Below are 17,583 nucleotides of genomic sequence, written 5' to 3'. Positions count from 1 at the left end.
ATAAAATGTCCGTAAAATGTACAATACAGTTCATGAGCACTGGTGTTGGCATGGTGTGATGTTAAAGGCTCTGATTTCTAATTAATTTAGTACAAGATCAAAAGTCCTTGACACCTAAATTTGACATTAAACTATACTAGCTATTATATTTCACAAAGTTTACATATTAATATTGAAGCAAATTAAAATAAAATGCATCAGATATTGCTGCCAACAGGAAAAAAAAATTGATTTCCAAGTAGCACCATCCAATCGATGTCAGATAGTTGTGGCCGAGTGGTAAAGGCGATGGATTTGAAATCCATTGTGGTTTCCCCGCACAGGTTCAAATCCTGCCAGCTACGTACTGCTTTTTATGCATGTAGAAAGCTAAGCTCATTTGTCCTTGATAACTTTATTTTCCATGAAACTAAAGTAGCTTTTACATTTCCCAAAGTTTAACTTACTGTAAAAGCTACCAAAAAAGGAAAACATTGATTTTGCACACAGCTTGTCAGTGAAACAACATTAAGGTAGTTGTAGCAGAGTGGTAAAGGTGATGGACTCGAAATCCATTTGCTTTTCAAGCTGGTTTAAAAACGAAATGCATTCAAGATGAAGAGAATCAAAGCATGTTATGTTTAAGAATTGAGTTATCAATCTCAGCTTAGCTCACCTACATATATATCCTGTTTTACAAAGGACTTCTTTTTAAACCATATAATCTCAGACAGTGTCTTCCTGCATTCTATGTACATGCTTGTGACCTTGTATAAATGTTTCCCAGTGGCAACTTGTGCATGCAGATTCTTTCTATCTGGATTTACAGCTGTAGAGATGTAATGAAAGGTAAGAAAAAATGTCTGGTAATCAACAAACTATTAACTGTGCAGTGTCAGTTGTTATAATTCCAAACTTTATTAAGGAATAGACCATAGGTTATCAACTCAGTCCTCAGGACCCCACACAGTGTATGTTTTGCAGGTAACCCAGCAGGTGCATAGGTGTATTAATTACTCACTGACACATTTTATAAAGTCCACTTGTGGAGCTAATTATTTACTTGTGGTTCTGCGAGGAGACCTGCAAAACATGCACTGTGTGGGGTTTCTGAGGACCGAGTTGGAGAACCTGTGGAATAGACCAATGAAAAACCTAATATATTTTAAATGATTATTATTTGATAAAGTGTCCGTAAAATGTACAATACAGTTCATGAGCACTGGTGTTGGCATGGTGTGATGTTAAAGGGTCTGATTTCTAATTAATTTAGTACAAGATCAAAAGTCCTTGACACCTAAATTTGACATTAAACTATACTAGCTATTATATTTCACAAAGTTTACATATTAATATTGAAGCAAATTAAAATAAAATGCATCAGATATTGCTGCCAACAGGAAAAAAAATTGATTTCCAAGTAGCACCATCTAATCGAGGTCAGGTAGTTGTGGCCGAGTGGATAAGGTGATGGATTTGAAATCCATTGTGGTTTCCCCGCGTAGGTTCAAATCCTGCCAGCTACGTACTGCTTTTTATGCATGTAGAAAGCTAAGCTCATTTGTCCTTGATAACTTTATTTTCCATGAAAATAAAGTAGCTTTTACATTTCCCAAAGTTTAACTTACTGTAAAAGCTACCAAAAAAGGAAAACATTGATTTTGCACACAGCTTGTCAGTGAAACAACATTAAGGTAGTTATGGCCGAGTGGTTAAGGTGATGGACTCGAAATCCATTTGCTTTTCAAGCTGGTTTAAAAACGAAATGCATTCAAGATGAAGAGAATCAAAGCATGTTATGTTTAAAAATTGAGTTATCAATCTCAGCTTAGCTCACCTACATATATATCCTGTTTTACATTGGACTTCTTTTTAAACCATATAATCTCAGACAGTGTCTTCCTGCATTCTATGTACATGCTTGTGACCTTGTAAAATGTTTCCCAGTGGCAACTTGTGCATGCAGATTCTTTCTATCTGGATTTACAGCTGTAGAGATGTAATGAAAGGTAAGAAAAAATGTCTGGTAATCAACAAACTATTAATTGTGCAGTGTCAGTTGTTATAATTCCAAACTTTATTAAGGAATAGACCATAGGTCAGTGTTTCCCAACCTCGGTCCTCAAGGCACACTAACAGTGCAGGTTTTAGTGATATCCAGGCTTCAGCACAGGTGACTTAATTAGTAGCTCAGTTATTTTGATTTAACCATCTGTGCTGAAGCCTGGATATCACTAAAACCTGCACTGTTGGTGTGCCTTGAGGACCGCAGTTGGGAATGCCTGCCATAGGTTCTCAAACTCAGTCCTCAGGACCCTCACAGTGTATGTTTTGCAGGTAACCCAGCAGGTGCATAGGTGTATTAATTACTCACTGACACATTTTAAAAAGTCCACTTGTGGAGCTAATTATTTACTTGTGGTTCTAAGAGGAGACCTGCAAAACATGCACTTGTGGGGTTCTGAGGACCGAGTTTGAGAACCTGTGGAATAGACCATTGAAAAACCTAATATATTTTAAATGATTAATATTGATAAAATGTCCGTAAAATGTACAATACAGTTCATGAGCACTGGTGTTGGCATGGTGTGATGTTAAAGGCTCTGATTTCTAATTAATTTAGTACAAGATCAAAAGTCCTTGACACCTAAATTTTACATTAAACTATACTAGCTATTATATTTCACAAAGTTTATATATTAATATTGAAGCAAATTAAAATAAAATGCATCAGATATTGCTGCCAACAGGAAAAAAATTATGATTTCCAAGTAGCACCATCAAATCAAGGTCAGGTAGTTGTGGCCGAGTGGTTAAGGCGATGGACTTGAAATCTATTGGGGTTTCCCCGTGCAGGTTCAAATCCTTCCAGCTATGTACTGCTTTTTATGCATCTAGAAAGCTAAGCTCATTTGTCCTTGATAACTTTATTTTCCATGAAACTAAAGTAGCTTTTACATTTCCCAAAGTTTAACTTACTGTAAAAGCTACCAAAAAAGGAAAACATTGATTTTGCACACAGCTTGTCAGTGAAACAACATTAAGGTAGTTGTAGCCGAGTGGTTAAGGTGATGGACTCGAAATCCATTTGCTTTTCAAGCTGGTTTAAAAACGAAATGCATTCAAGATGAAGAGAATCAAAGCATGTTATGTTTAAGAATTGAGTTATCAATCTCAGCTTAGCTCACCTACATATATATCCTGTTTTACAAAGGACTTCTTTTTAAACCATATAATCTCAGACAGTGTCTTCCTGCATTCTATGTACATGCTTGTGACCTTGTATAAATGTTTCCCAGTGGCAACTTATGCATGCAGATTCTTTCTATCTGGATTTACAGCTGTAGAGATGTAATGAAAGGTAAGAAAAAATGTATGGTAATCAACAAACTATTAACTGTGCAGTGTCAGTTGTTATAATTCCAAACTTTATTAAGGAATAGACCATAGGTTATCAACTCAGTCCTCAGGACCCCACACAGTGTATGTTTTGCAGGTAACCCAGCAGGTGCATAGGTGTATTAATTACTCACTGACACATTTTAAAAAGTCCACTTGTGGAGCTAATTATTTACTTGTGGTTCTGAGAGGAGACCTGCAAAACATGCACTGTGTGGGGTTCTGAGGACCGAGTTTGAGAACCTGTGGAATAGACCAATGAAAAACCTAATATATTTTAAATGATTATTATTTGATAAAATGTCCGTAAAATGTACAATACAGTTCATGAGCACTGGTGTTGGCATGGTGTGATGTTAAAGGCTCTGATTTCTAATTAATTTAGTACAAGATCAAAAGTCCTTGACACCTAAATTTGACATTAAACTATACTAGCTATTATATTTCACAAAGTTTACATATTAATATTGAAGCAAATTAAAATACAATGCATCAGATATTGCTGCCAACAGGAAAAAAAAAATGATTTCCAAGTAGCACCAGCCAATCTATGTCAGGTAGTTGTGGCCGAGTGGTTAAGGCGATGGATTTGAAATCCATTGTGGTTTCCCCGCGCAGGTTCAAATCCTGCCAGCTACGTACTGCTTTTTATGCATGTAGAAAGCTAAGCTCATTTGTCCTTGATAACTTTATTTTCCATGAAACTAAAGTAGCTTTTACTTTTCCCAAAGTTTAACTTACTGTAAAAGCTACCAAAAAAGGAAAACATTGATTTTGCACACAGCTTGTCAGTGAAACAACATTAAGGTAGTTGTAGCCGAGTGGTAAAGGTGATGGACTCGAAATCCATTTGCTTTTCAAGCTGGTTTAAAAACAAAATGCATTCAAGATGAAGAGAATCAAAGCATGTTATGTTTAAGAATTGAGTTATCAATCTCAGCTTAGCTCACCTACATATATATCCTGTTTTACAATGGACTTCTTTTTAAACCATATAATCTCAGACAGTGTCTTCCTGCATTCTATGTACATGCTTGTGACCTTGTATAAATGTTTCCCAGTGGCAACTTGTGCATGCAGATTCTTTCTATCTGGATTTACAGCTGTAGAGATGTAATGAAAGGTAAGAAAAAATGTCTGGTAATCAACAAACTATTAACTGTGCAGTGTCAGTTGTTATAATTCCAAACTTTATTAAGGAATAGACCATAGGTTATCAACTCAGTCCTCAGGACCCCACACAGTGTATGTTTTGCAGGTAACCCAGCAGGTGCATAGGTGTATTAATTACTCACTGACACATTTTAAAAAGTCCACTTGTGGAGCTAATTATTTACTTGTGGTTCTGAGAGGAGACCTGCAAAACATGCACTGTGTGGGGTTCTGAGGACCGAGTTTGAGAACCTGTGGAATAGACCAATGAAAAACCTAATATATTTTAAATGATTATTATTTGATAAAATGTCCGTAAAATGTACAATACAGTTCATGAGCACTGGTGTTGGCATGGTGTGATGTTAAAGGCTCTGATTTCTAATTAATTTAGTACAAGATCAAAAGTCCTTGACACCTAAATTTGACATTAAACTATACTAGCTATTATATTTCACAAAGTTTACATATTAATATTGAAGCAAATTAAAATAAAATGCATCAGATATTGCTGCCAACAGGAAAAAAAAATTGATTTCCAAGTAGCACCATCCAATCGATGTCAGATAGTTGTGGCCGAGTGGTAAAGGCGATGGATTTGAAATCCATTGTGGTTTCCCCGCACAGGTTCAAATCCTGCCAGCTACGTACTGCTTTTTATGCATGTAGAAAGCTAAGCTCATTTGTCCTTGATAACTTTATTTTCCATGAAACTAAAGTAGCTTTTACATTTCCCAAAGTTTAACTTACTGTAAAAGCTACCAAAAAAGGAAAACATTGATTTTGCACACAGCTTGTCAGTGAAACAACATTAAGGTAGTTGTAGCAGAGTGGTAAAGGTGATGGACTCGAAATCCATTTGCTTTTCAAGCTGGTTTAAAAACGAAATGCATTCAAGATGAAGAGAATCAAAGCATGTTATGTTTAAGAATTGAGTTATCAATCTCAGCTTAGCTCACCTACATATATATCCTGTTTTACAAAGGACTTCTTTTTAAACCATATAATCTCAGACAGTGTCTTCCTGCATTCTATGTACATGCTTGTGACCTTGTATAAATGTTTCCCAGTGGCAACTTGTGCATGCAGATTCTTTCTATCTGGATTTACAGCTGTAGAGATGTAATGAAAGGTAAGAAAAAATGTCTGGTAATCAACAAACTATTAACTGTGCAGTGTCAGTTGTTATAATTCCAAACTTTATTAAGGAATAGACCATAGGTTATCAACTCAGTCCTCAGGACCCCACACAGTGTATGTTTTGCAGGTAACCCAGCAGGTGCATAGGTGTATTAATTACTCACTGACACATTTTAAAAAGTCCACTTGTGGAGCTAATTATTTACTTGTGGTTCTGAGAGGAGACCTGCAAAACATGCACTGTGTGGGGTTCTGAGGACCGAGTTTGAGAACCTGTGGAATAGACCAATGAAAAACCTAATATATTTTAAATGATTATTATTTGATAAAATGTCCGTAAAATGTACAATACAGTTCATGAGCACTGGTGTTGGCATGGTGTGATGTTAAAGGCTCTGATTTCTAATTAATTTAGTACAAGATCAAAAGTCCTTGACACCTAAATTTGACATTAAACTATACTAGCTATTATATTTCACAAAGTTTACATATTAATATTGAAGCAAATTAAAATAAAATGCATCAGATATTGCTGCCAACAGGAAAAAAAAATTGATTTCCAAGTAGCACCATCCAATCAATGTCAGGTAGTTGTGGCCGAGTGGTTAAGGCAATGGATTTGAAATCCATTGTGGTTTCCCCACGCAGGTTCAAATCCTGCCAGCTACGTACTGCTTTTTATGCATGTAGAAAGCTAAGCTCATTTGTCCTTGATAACTTTATTTTCCATGAAACTAAAGTAGCTTTTACTTTTCCCAAAGTTTAACTTACTGTAAAAGCTACCAAAAAAGGAAAACATTGATTTTGCACACAGCTTGTCAGTGAAACAACATTAAGGTAGTTGTGGCAGAGTGGTTAAGGTGATGGACTCGAAATCCATTTGCATTTCAAGCTGGTTTAAAAACGAAATGCATTCAAGATGAAGAGAATCAAAGCATGTTATGGTTCAGAATTGAGTTATCAATCTCAGCTTAGCTCACCTACATATATATCCTGTTTTACAATGGACTTCTTTTTAAACCATATAATCTCAGACAGTGTCTTCCTGCATTCTATGTACATGCTTGTGACCTTGTATAAATGTTTCCCAGTGGCAACTTGTGCATGCAGATTCTTTCTATCTGGATTTACAGCTGTAGAGATGTAATGAAAGGTAAGAAAAAATGTCTGGTAATCAACAAACTATTAACTGTGCAGTGTCAGTTGTTATAATTCCAAACTTTATTAAGGAATAGACCATAGGTTATCAACTCAGTCCTCAGGACCCCACACAGTGTATGTTTTGCAGGTAACCCAGCAGGTGCATAGGTGTATTAATTACTCACTGACACATTTTAAAAAGTCCACTTGTGGAGCTAATTATTTACTTGTGGTTCTGAGAGGAGACCTGCAAAACATGCACTGTGTGGGGTTCTGAGGACCGAGTTTGAGAACCTGTGGAATAGACCAATGAAAAACCTAATATATTTTAAATGATTATTATTTGATAAAATGTCCGTAAAATGTACAATACAGTTCATGAGCACTGGTGTTGGCATGGTGTGATGTTAAAGGCTCTGATTTCTAATTAATTTAGTACAAGATCAAAAGTCCTTGACACCTAAATTTGACATTAAACTATACTAGCTATTATATTTCACAAAGTTTACATATTAATATTGAAGCAAATTAAAATAAAATGCATCAGATATTGCTGCCAACAGGAAAAAAAATTGATTTCCAAGTAGCACCATCCAATCGATGTCAGGTAGTTGTGGCCGAGTGGTTAAGGCAATGGATTTGAAATCCATTGTGGTTTCCCCACGCAGGTTCAAATCCTGCCAGCTACGTACTGCTTTTTATGCATGTAGAAAGCTAAGCTCATTTGTCCTTGATAACTTTATTTTCCATGAAACTAAAGTAGCTTTTACTTTTCCCAAAGTTTAACTTACTGTAAAAGCTACCAAAAAAGGAAAACATTGATTTTGCACACAGCTTGTCAGTGAAACAACATTAAGGTAGTTGTGGCCGAGTGGTTAAGGTGATGGACTCGAAATCCATTTGCATTTCAAGCTGGTTTAAAAACGAAATGCATTCAAGATGAAGAGAATCAAAGCATGTTATGGTTCAGAATTGAGTTATCAATCTCAGCTTAGCTCACCTACATATATATCCTGTTTTACAATGGACTTCTTTTTAAACCATATAATCTCAGACAGTGTCTTCCTGCATTCTATGTACATGCTTGTGACCTTGTATAAATGTTTCCCAGTGGCAACTTGTGCATGCAGATTCTTTCTATCTGGATTTACAGCTGTAGAGATGTAATGAAAGGTAAGAAAAAATGTCTGGTAATCAACAAACTATTAACTGTGCAGTGTCAGTTGTTATAATTCCAAACTTTATTAAGGAATAGACCATAGGTTATCAACTCAGTCCTCAGGACCCCACACAGTGTATGTTTTGCAGGTAACCCAGCAGGTGCATAGGTGTATTAATTACTCACTGACACATTTTAAAAAGTCCACTTGTGGAGCTAATTATTTACTTGTGGTTCTGAGAGGAGACCTGCAAAACATGCACTGTGTGGGGTTCTGAGGACCGAGTTTGAGAACCTGTGGAATAGACCAATGAAAAACCTAATATATTTTAAATGATTGTTATTTGATAAAATGTCCGTAAAATGTACAATACAGTTCATGAGCACAGGTGTTGGCATGGTGTGATGTTAAAGGCTCTGATTTCTAATTAATTTAGTACAAGATCAAAAGTCCTTGACACCTAAATTTGACATTAAACTATACTAGCTATTATATTTCACAAAGTTTACATATTAATATTGAAGCAAATTCAAATAAAATGCATCAGATATTGCTGCCAACAGGAAAAAAAATTTGATTTCCAAGTAGCACCATCCAATCGATGTCAGGTAGTTGTGGCCGAGTGGTAAAGGCGATGGATTTGAAATCCATTGTGGTTTCCCCGCGCTGGTTCAAATCCTGCCAGCTACGTACTGCTTTTTATGCATGTTGAAAGCTAAGCTCATTTGTCCTTGATAACTTTATTTTCCATGAAACTAAAGTAGCTTTTACTTTTCCCAAAGTTTAACTTACTGTAAAAGCTACCAAAAAAGGAAAACATTGATATTGCACACGGCTTGTCAGTGAAACAACATTAAGGTAGTTGTGGCCGAGTGGTTAAGGTGATGGACTCGAAATCCATTTGCTTTTCAAGCTGGTTTAAAAACGAAATGCATTCAAGATGAAGAGAATCAAAGCATGTTATGTTTAAGAATTGAGTTATCAATCTCAGCTTAGCTCACCTACATATATATCCTGTTTTACAATGGACTTCTTTTTAAACCATATAATCTCAGACAGTGTCTTCCTGCATTCTATGTACATGCTTGTGACCTTGTAAAATGTTTCCCAGTGGCAACTTGTGCATGCAGATTCTTTCTATCTGGATTTACAGCTGTAGAGATGTAATGAAAGGTAAGAAAAAATGTCTTGTAATCAACAAACTATTAATTGTGCAGTGTCAGTTGTTATAATTCCAAACTTTATTAAGGAATAGACCATAGGTTCTCAAACTCAGTCCTCAGGACCCCACACAGTGTATGTTTTGCAGGTAACCCAGCAGGTGCATAGGTGTATTAATTACTCACTGACACATTTTAAAAAGTCCACTTGTGGAGCTAATTATTTACTTGTGGTTCTAAGAGGAGACCTGCAAAACATGCACTGTGTGGGGTTCTGAGGACCGAGTTTGAGAACCTGTGGAATAGACCAATGAAAAACCTAATATATTTTAAATGATTATTATTTGATAAAATGTCCGTAAAATGTACAATACAGTTCTTGAGTACTGGTGTTGGCATGGTGTGATGTTAAAGGCTCTGATTTCTAATTAATTTAGTACAAGATCAAAAGTCCTTGACACCTAAATTTGACATTAAACTATACTAGCTATTATATTTCACAAAATTTATATACTAATATTGAAGCAAATTAAAATAAAATGCATCAGATATTGCTGCCAACAGCAAAAAAAATTTGATTTCCAAGTAGCACCATACAATTGAGGTCAGGTAGTTGTGGCTGAGTGGTTAAGGCGATGGACTTGAAATCTGTTGGGGTTTCCCCGCGCAGGGTCAAATCCTGCCAGCTACGTACTGCTTTTTATGCATGTAGAAAGCTAAGCTCATTTTCCCTTGATAATTTTATTTTCCATGAAACTAAAGTAGCTTTTACTTTTCCCAAAGTTTAACTTACTGTAAAAGCTACCAAAAAAGGAAAACATTGATTTTGCACACAGCTTGTCAGTGAAACAACATTAAGGTAGTTGTGGCCGAGTGGTTAAGGTGATGGACTCGAAATCCATTTGCTTTTCAAGCTGGTTTAAAAACGAAATGCATTCAAGATGAAGAGAATCAAAGCATGTTATGGTTAAGAATTGAGTTATCAATCTCAGCTTAGCTCACCTACATATATATCCTGTTTTACAATGGACTTCTTTTTAAACCATATAATCTCAGACAGTGTCTTCCTGCATTCTATGTACATGCTTGTGACCTTGTATAAATGTTTCCCAGTGGCAACTTGTGCATGCAGATTCTTTCTATCTGGATTTACAGCTGTAGAGATGTAATGAAAGGTAAGAAAAATGACTGGTAATCAACAAACTATTAACTGTGCAGTATCAGTTGTTATAATTCCAAACTTTATTAAGGAATAGACCATAGGTTATCAACTCAGTCCTCAGGACCCCACACAGTGTATGTTTTGCAGGTAACCCAGCAGGTGCATAGGTGTATTAATTACTCACTGACACATTTTAAAAAGTCCACTTGTGGGGCTAATAATTTACTTGTGGTTCTGAGAGTAGACCTGCAAAACATGCACTGTGTGGGGTTCTGAGGACCGAGTTTGAGAACCTGTGGAATAGACCAATGAAAAACCTAATATATTTTAAATGATTATTATTTGATAAAATGTCCGTAAAATGTACAATACAGTTCATGAGCACTGGTGTTGGCATGGTGTGATGTTAAAGGCTCTGATTTCTAATTAATTTAGTACAAGATCAAAAGTCCTTGACACCTAAATTTGACATTAAACTATACTAGCTATTATATTTCACAAAGTTTACATATTAATATTGAAGCAAATTAAAATAAAATGCATCAGATATTGCTGCCAACAGGAAAAAAAATTTGATTTCCAAGTAGCACCATTCAATCGATGTCAGGTAGTTGTGGCCGAGTGGTAAAGGCGATGGATTTGAAATCCATTGTGGTTTTCCCGCGCAGGTTCAAATCCTGCCAGCTACGTACTGCTTTTTATGCATGTTGAAAGCTAAGCTCATTTGTCCTTATTTTCCATGAAACTAAAGTAGCTTTTACTTTTCCCAAAGTTTAACTTACTGTAAAAGCTACCAAAAAAGGAAAACATTGATTTTGCACACAGCTTGTCAGTGAAACAACATTAAGGTAGTTGTGGCCGAGTGGTTAAGGTGATGGACTCGAAATCCATTTGCTTTTCAAGCTGGTTTAAAAACGAAATGCATTCAAGATGAAGAGAATCAAAGCATGTTATGGTTAAGAATTGAGTTATCAATCTCAGCTTAGCTCACCTACATATATATCCTGTTTTACAATGGACTTCTTTTTAAACCATATAATCTCAGACAGTGTCTTCCTGCATTCTATGTACATGCTTGTGACCTTGTATAAATGTTTCCCAGTGGCAACTTGTGCATGCAGATTCTTTCTATCTGGATTTACAGCTGTAGAGATGTAATGAAAGGTAAGAAAAAATGTCTGGTAATCAACAAACTATTAACTGTGCAGTGTCAGTTGTTATAATTCCAAACTTTATTAAGGAATAGACCATAGGTTATCAACTCAGTCCTCAGGACCCCACACAGTGTATGTTTTGCAGGTAACCCAGCAGGTGCATAGGTGTATTAATTACTCACTGACACATTTGAAAAAGTCCACTTGTGGAGCTAATTATTTACTTGTGGTTCTAAGAGGAGACCTGCAAAACATGCACTGTGTGGGGTTCTGAGGACCGAGTTTGAGAACCTGTGGAATAGACCAATGAAAAACCTAATATATTTTAAATGATTATTATTTGATAAAATGTCCGTAAAATGTACAATACAGTTCATGAGCACTGGTGTTGGCATGGTGTGATGTTAAAGGCTCTGATTTCTAATTAATTTAGTACAAGATCAAAAGTCCTTGACACCTAAATTTGACATTAAACTATACTAGCTATTATATTTCACAAAGTTTACATATTAATATTGAAGAAAATTAAAATAAAATGCATCAGATATTGCTGCCAACAGGAAAAAAAAATTGATTTCCAAGTAGCACCATTCAATCGATGTCAGGTAGTTGTGGCCGAGTGGTTAGGTTAAGGCGATGGACTTGAAATCCGTTGGGGTTTCCCGCACAGGTTCAAATCCTGCCAGCTACGTACTGCTTTTTATGCATGTAGAAAGCTAAGCTCATTTGTCCTTGATAACTTTATTTTCCATGAAACTAAAGTAGCTTTTACATTTCCCAAATTTTAACTTACTGTAAAAGCTACCAAAAAAGGAAAACATTGATTTTGCACACAGCTTGTCAGTGAAACAACATTAAGGTAGTTGTGGCCGAGTGGTTAAGGTGATGGACTCGAAATCCATTTGCTTTTCAAGCTGGTTTAAAAACGAAATGCATTCAAGATGAAGAGAATCAAAGCATGTTATGTTTAAGAATTGAGTTATCAATCTCAGCTTAGCTCACCTACATATATATCCTGTTTTACAATGGACTTCTTTTTAAACCATATAATCTCAGACAGTGTCTTCCTGCATTCTATGTACATGCTTGTGACCTTGTAAAATGTTTCCCAGTGGCAACTTGCGCATGCAGATTCTTTCTATCTGGATTTACAGCTGTAGAGATGTAATGAAAGGTAAGAAAAAATGTCTGGTAATCAACAAACTATTAACTGTGCAGTGTCAGTTGTTATAATTCCAAACTTTATTAAGGAATAGACCATAGGTTCTCAAACTCAGTCCTCAGGACCCCACACAGTGTATTTTTGCAGGTAACCCAGCAGGTGCATAGGTGTATTAATTACTCACTGACACATTTTATATAGTCCACTTGTGGAGCTAATTATTTACTTGTGGTTCTGCGAGGAGACCTGCAAAACATGCACTGTGTGGGGTTCTGAGGACCGAGTTTGAGAACCTGTGGAATAGACCATTGAAAAACCTAATATATTTTAAATGATTATTATTTGATAAAATGACCGTAAAATGTACAATACAGTTCATGAGCACTGGTGTTGGCATGGTGTAATGTTAAAGGCTCTGATTTCTAATTAATTTAGTACAAGATCAAAAGTCCTTGACACCTAAATTTGACATTAAACTATACTAGCTATTATATTTCACAAAATTTATATACTAATATTGAAGCAAATTAAAATAAAATGCATCAGATATTGCTGCCAACAGCAAAAAAAATTTGATTTCCAAGTAGCACCATTAAATTGAGGTCAGGTAGTTGTGGCTGAGTGGTTAAGGCGATGGACTTGAAATCCGTTGGGGTTTCCCCGCGCAGGGTCAAATCCTGCCAGCTACGTACTGCTTTTTATGCATGTAGAAAGCTAAGCTCATTTGTCCTTGATAACTTTATTTTCCATGAAACTAAAGTAGCTTTTACTTTTCCCAAAGTTTAACTTACTGTAAAAGCTACCAAAAAAGGAAAACATTGATTTTGCACACAGCTTGTCAGTGAAACAACATTAAGGTAGTTGTGGCCGAGTGGTTAAGGTGATGGACTCGAAATCCATTTGCTTTTCAAGCTGGTTTAAAAACGAAATGCATTCAAGATGAAGAGAATCAAAGCATGTTATGTTTAAGAATTGAGTTATCAATCTCAGCTTAGCTCACCTACATATATATCCTGTTTTACAATGGACTTCTTTTTAAACCATATAATCTCAGACAGTGTCTTCCTGCATTCTATGAACATGCTTGTGACCTTGTAAAATGTTTCCCAGTGGCAACTTGTGCATGCAGATTCTTTCTATCTGGATTTACAGCTGTAGAGATGTAATCAAAGGTAAGAAAAAATGTCTGGTAATCAACAAACTATTAATTGTGCAGTGTCAGTTGTTATAATTCCAAACTTTATTAAGGAATAGACCATAGGTTCTCAAACTCAGTCCTCAGGACCCCACACAGTGTATGTTTTGCAGGTAACCCAGCAGGTGCATAGGTGTATTAATTACTCACTGACACATTTTATATAGTCCACTTGTGGAGCTAATTATTTACTTGTGGTTCTGCGAGGAGACCTGCAAAACATGCACTGTGTGGGGTTCTGAGGACCGAGTTTGAGAACCTGTGGAATAGACCATTGAAAAACCTAATATATTTTAAATGATTATTATTTGATAAAATGACCGTAAAATGTACAATACAGTTCATGAGCACTGGTGTTGGCATGGTGTGATGTTAAAGGCTCTGATTTCTAATTAATTTAGTACAAGATCAAAAGTCCTTGACACCTAAATTTGACATTAAACTATACTAGTTATTATATTTCACAAAATGTATATACTAATATTTAAGCAAATTAAAATACAATGCATCAGATATTGCTGCCAACAGCAAAGAATATTTGATTTCCAAGTAGCACCATCCAATTGAGGTCAGGTGGTTGTGGCTGAGTGGTTAAGGCTATGGACTTGAAATCCGTTGGGGTTTCCCCGCGCAGTTTCAAATCCTGCCAGCTACGTACTGCTTTTTATGCATGTAGAAAGCTAAGCTCATTTGTCCTTGATAACTTTATTTTCCATGAAACTAAAGCAGCTTTTACATTTCCCAAAGTTTAACTTACTGTAAAAGCTACCAAAAAAGGAAAACATTGATTTTGCACACAGCTTGTCAGTGAAACAACATTAAGGTAGTTGTGGCCGAGTGGTTAAGGTGATGGACTCGAAATCCATTTGCTTTTCAAGCTGGTTTAAAAACGAAATGCATTCAAGATGAAGAGAATCAAAGCATGTTATGTTTAAGAATTGAGCTATCAATCTCAGCTTAGCTCACCTACATATATATCCTGTTTTACAATGGACTTCTTTTTAAACCATATAATCTCAGACAGTGTCTTCCTGCATTCTATGTACATGCTTGTGACCTTGTATAAATGTTTCCCAGTGGCAACTTGTGCATGCAGATTCTTTCTATCTGGACTTACAGCTGTAGAGATGTAATGAAAGGTAAGAAATAATGTCTGGTAATCAACAAACTATTAATTGTGCAGTGTCAGTTGTTATAATTCCAAACTTTATTAAGGAATAGACCATAGGTTCTCAAACTCAGTCCTCAGGACCCCACACAGTGTATGTTTTGCAGGTAACCCAGCAGGTGCATAGGTGTATTAATTACTCACTGACACATTTTAAAAAGTCCACTTGTGGAGCTAATTATTTACTTATGGTACTAAGAGGAGACCTGCAAAACATGCACTGTGTGGGGTTCTGAGGACCGAGTTTGAGAACCTGTGGAATAGACCAATGAAAAACCTAATATATTTTAAAAGATTATTATTTGATAAAATGTTCGTAAAATGTACAATACAGTTCATGAGCACTGGTGTTGGCATGGTGTGATGTTAAAGGCTCTGATTTCTAATTAATTTAGTACAAGATCAAAAGTCCTTGACACCTAAATTTGACATTAAACTATACTAGTTATTATATTTCACAAAATGTATATACTAATATTTAAGCAAATTAAAATACAATGCATCAGATATTGCTGCCAACAGCAAAGAATATTTGATTTCCAAGTAGCACCATCCAATTGAGGTCAGGTGGTTGTGGCCGAGTGGTTAAGGCAATGGACTTGAAATCCATTGTGGTTTTCCCGCGCAGGTTCAAATATGCCAGCTATGTACTGCTTTTTATGCATGTAGAAAGCTAAGCTCATTTGTCCTTGATAACTTTATTTTCCATGAAAATAAAGTAGCTTTTACATTTCCCAAAGTTTAACTTACTGTAAAAGCTACCAAAAAAGGAAAACATTGATTTTGCACACAGCTTGTCAGTGAAACAACATTAAGGTAGTTGTGGCCGAGTGGTTAAGGTGATGGACTCGAAATCCATTTGCTTTTCAAGCTGGTTTAAAAAGGAAATGCATTCAAGATGAAGAGAATCAAAGCATGTTATGTTTAAGAATTGAGTTATCAATCTCAGCTTAGCTCACCTACATATATATCCTGTTTTACAATGGACTTCTTTTTAAACCATATAATCTCAGACAGTGTCTTCCTGCATTCTATGTACATGCTTGTGACCTTGTAAAATGTTTCCCAGTGGCAACTTGTGCATGCAGATTCTTTCTATCTGGATTTACAGCTGTAGAGATGTAATGAAAGGTAAGAAAAAATGTCTGGTAATCAACAAACTATTAACTGTGCAGTGTCAGTTGTTATAATTCCAAACTTTATTAAGGAATAGACCATAGGTTCTCAAACTCAGTCCTCAGGACCCCACACAGTGTATGTTTTACAGGTAACCCAGCAGGTGCATAGGTGTATTAATTACTCACTGACACATTTTATAAAGTCCACTTGTGGAGCTAATTATTTACTTGTGGTTCTGCGAGGAGACCTGCAAAACATGCACTGTGTGGGGTTCTGAGGACCGAGTTTGAGAACCTGTGGAATAGACCATTGAAAAACCTAATATATTTTAAATGATTATTATTTGATAAAATGTCCGTAAAATGTAAAATACAGTTCATGAGCACTGGTGTTGGCATGGTGTGATGTTAAAGGCTCTGATTTCTAATTAATTTAGTACAAGATCAAAAGTCCTTGACACCTAAATTTGACATTAAACTATACTAGCTATTATATTTCACAAAGTTTATATATTAATATTGAAGCAAAATAAAATAAAATGCATCATATATTGCTGCCAACAGGAAAAAAAATTGATTTCCAAGTAGCACCACCTAATCGAGGTCAGGTAGTTGTGGCCGAGTGGATAAGGTGATGGACTTGAAATCTATTGTGGTTTCCCCGCACAGGTTCAAATCCTGCCAGCTATGTACTGCTTTTTATGCATGTAGAAAGCTAAGCTCATTTGTCCTTGATAACTTTATTTTCCATGAAACTAAAGTAGCTTTTACATTTCCCAAAGTTTAACTTACTGTAAAAGCTACCAAAAAAGGAAAACATTGATTTTGCACACAGCTTGTCAGTGAAACAACATTAAGGCAGTTGTGGCCGAGTGGTTAAGGTGATGGACTCGAAATCCATTTGCTTTTCAAGCTGGTTTAAAAATTAAATGCATTCAAGATGAAGAGAATCAAAGCATGTTATGTTTAAGAATTGAGTTATCAATCTCAGCTTAGCTCACCTACATATATATCCTGTTTTACAATGGACTTCTTTTTAAACCATATAATCTCAGACAGTGTCTTCCTGCATTATATGTACATGCTTGTGACCTTGTATAAATGTTTCCCAGTGGCAACTTGTGCATGCAGATTCTTTCTATCTGGATTTACAGCTGTAGAGATGTAATGAAAGGTAAGAAAACATGTCTGGTAATCAACAAACTATTAATTGTGCAGTGTCAGTTGTTATAATTCCAAACTTTATTAAGGAATAGACCATAGGTTCTCAAACTCAGTCCTCAGGACCCCACACAGTGTATGTTTTGCAGGTAACCCAGCAGGTGCATAGGTGTATTAATTACTCACTGACACATTTGAAAAAGTCCACTTGTGGAGCTAATTATTTACTTGTGGTTCTAAGAGGAGACCTGCAAAACATGCACTGTGTGGGGTTCTGAGGACAGAGTTTGAGAACCTGTGGAATAGACCAATGAAAAACCTAATATATTTTAA

The 17,583-nt window shown here is 35.9% G+C and overlaps 13 non-coding genes across 13 annotated transcripts; all 13 read left to right on the top strand.

The window, feature by feature from the left end:
* Positions 1 to 262: 262 nt before the first annotated feature.
* Positions 263 to 344, top strand: TRNAS-UGA (transfer RNA serine (anticodon UGA)). The gene has a single exon. It is a non-coding gene; the product is annotated as a tRNA-Ser (tRNA).
* Positions 345 to 1,423: 1,079 nt separating this feature from the next.
* TRNAS-UGA (transfer RNA serine (anticodon UGA)) lies at positions 1,424 to 1,505 on the top strand. The gene has a single exon. It is a non-coding gene; the product is annotated as a tRNA-Ser (tRNA).
* Positions 1,506 to 2,774: 1,269 nt separating this feature from the next.
* On the top strand, positions 2,775 to 2,856 carry TRNAS-UGA (transfer RNA serine (anticodon UGA)). The gene has a single exon. It is a non-coding gene; the product is annotated as a tRNA-Ser (tRNA).
* Positions 2,857 to 3,935: 1,079 nt separating this feature from the next.
* On the top strand, positions 3,936 to 4,017 carry TRNAS-UGA (transfer RNA serine (anticodon UGA)). The gene has a single exon. It is a non-coding gene; the product is annotated as a tRNA-Ser (tRNA).
* Positions 4,018 to 5,096: 1,079 nt separating this feature from the next.
* On the top strand, positions 5,097 to 5,178 carry TRNAS-UGA (transfer RNA serine (anticodon UGA)). Its single transcript has one exon. It is a non-coding gene; the product is annotated as a tRNA-Ser (tRNA).
* A 1,079-nt stretch (positions 5,179 to 6,257) lies between these two features.
* Positions 6,258 to 6,339, top strand: TRNAS-UGA (transfer RNA serine (anticodon UGA)). Its single transcript has one exon. It is a non-coding gene; the product is annotated as a tRNA-Ser (tRNA).
* A 1,078-nt stretch (positions 6,340 to 7,417) lies between these two features.
* Positions 7,418 to 7,499, top strand: TRNAS-UGA (transfer RNA serine (anticodon UGA)). The gene has a single exon. It is a non-coding gene; the product is annotated as a tRNA-Ser (tRNA).
* A 1,079-nt stretch (positions 7,500 to 8,578) lies between these two features.
* TRNAS-UGA (transfer RNA serine (anticodon UGA)) lies at positions 8,579 to 8,660 on the top strand. The gene has a single exon. It is a non-coding gene; the product is annotated as a tRNA-Ser (tRNA).
* A 1,079-nt stretch (positions 8,661 to 9,739) lies between these two features.
* On the top strand, positions 9,740 to 9,821 carry TRNAS-UGA (transfer RNA serine (anticodon UGA)). The gene has a single exon. It is a non-coding gene; the product is annotated as a tRNA-Ser (tRNA).
* Positions 9,822 to 10,899: 1,078 nt separating this feature from the next.
* TRNAS-UGA (transfer RNA serine (anticodon UGA)) lies at positions 10,900 to 10,981 on the top strand. The gene has a single exon. It is a non-coding gene; the product is annotated as a tRNA-Ser (tRNA).
* Positions 10,982 to 12,051: 1,070 nt separating this feature from the next.
* On the top strand, positions 12,052 to 12,137 carry TRNAS-UGA (transfer RNA serine (anticodon UGA)). Its single transcript has one exon. It is a non-coding gene; the product is annotated as a tRNA-Ser (tRNA).
* A 1,078-nt stretch (positions 12,138 to 13,215) lies between these two features.
* TRNAS-UGA (transfer RNA serine (anticodon UGA)) lies at positions 13,216 to 13,297 on the top strand. The gene has a single exon. It is a non-coding gene; the product is annotated as a tRNA-Ser (tRNA).
* Positions 13,298 to 14,376: 1,079 nt separating this feature from the next.
* Positions 14,377 to 14,458, top strand: TRNAS-UGA (transfer RNA serine (anticodon UGA)). Its single transcript has one exon. It is a non-coding gene; the product is annotated as a tRNA-Ser (tRNA).
* Positions 14,459 to 17,583: the final 3,125 nt, after the last annotated feature.

Source organism: Pseudophryne corroboree, chromosome 11, assembly GCF_028390025.1.
Source record: "Pseudophryne corroboree isolate aPseCor3 chromosome 11, aPseCor3.hap2, whole genome shotgun sequence".
In the NCBI taxonomy this organism is placed as follows: Eukaryota; Metazoa; Chordata; class Amphibia; order Anura; family Myobatrachidae; genus Pseudophryne; species Pseudophryne corroboree.
Note: the sequence above shows the minus strand (reverse complement) of the source record. Positions and strands in the feature narration are given on the sequence as shown.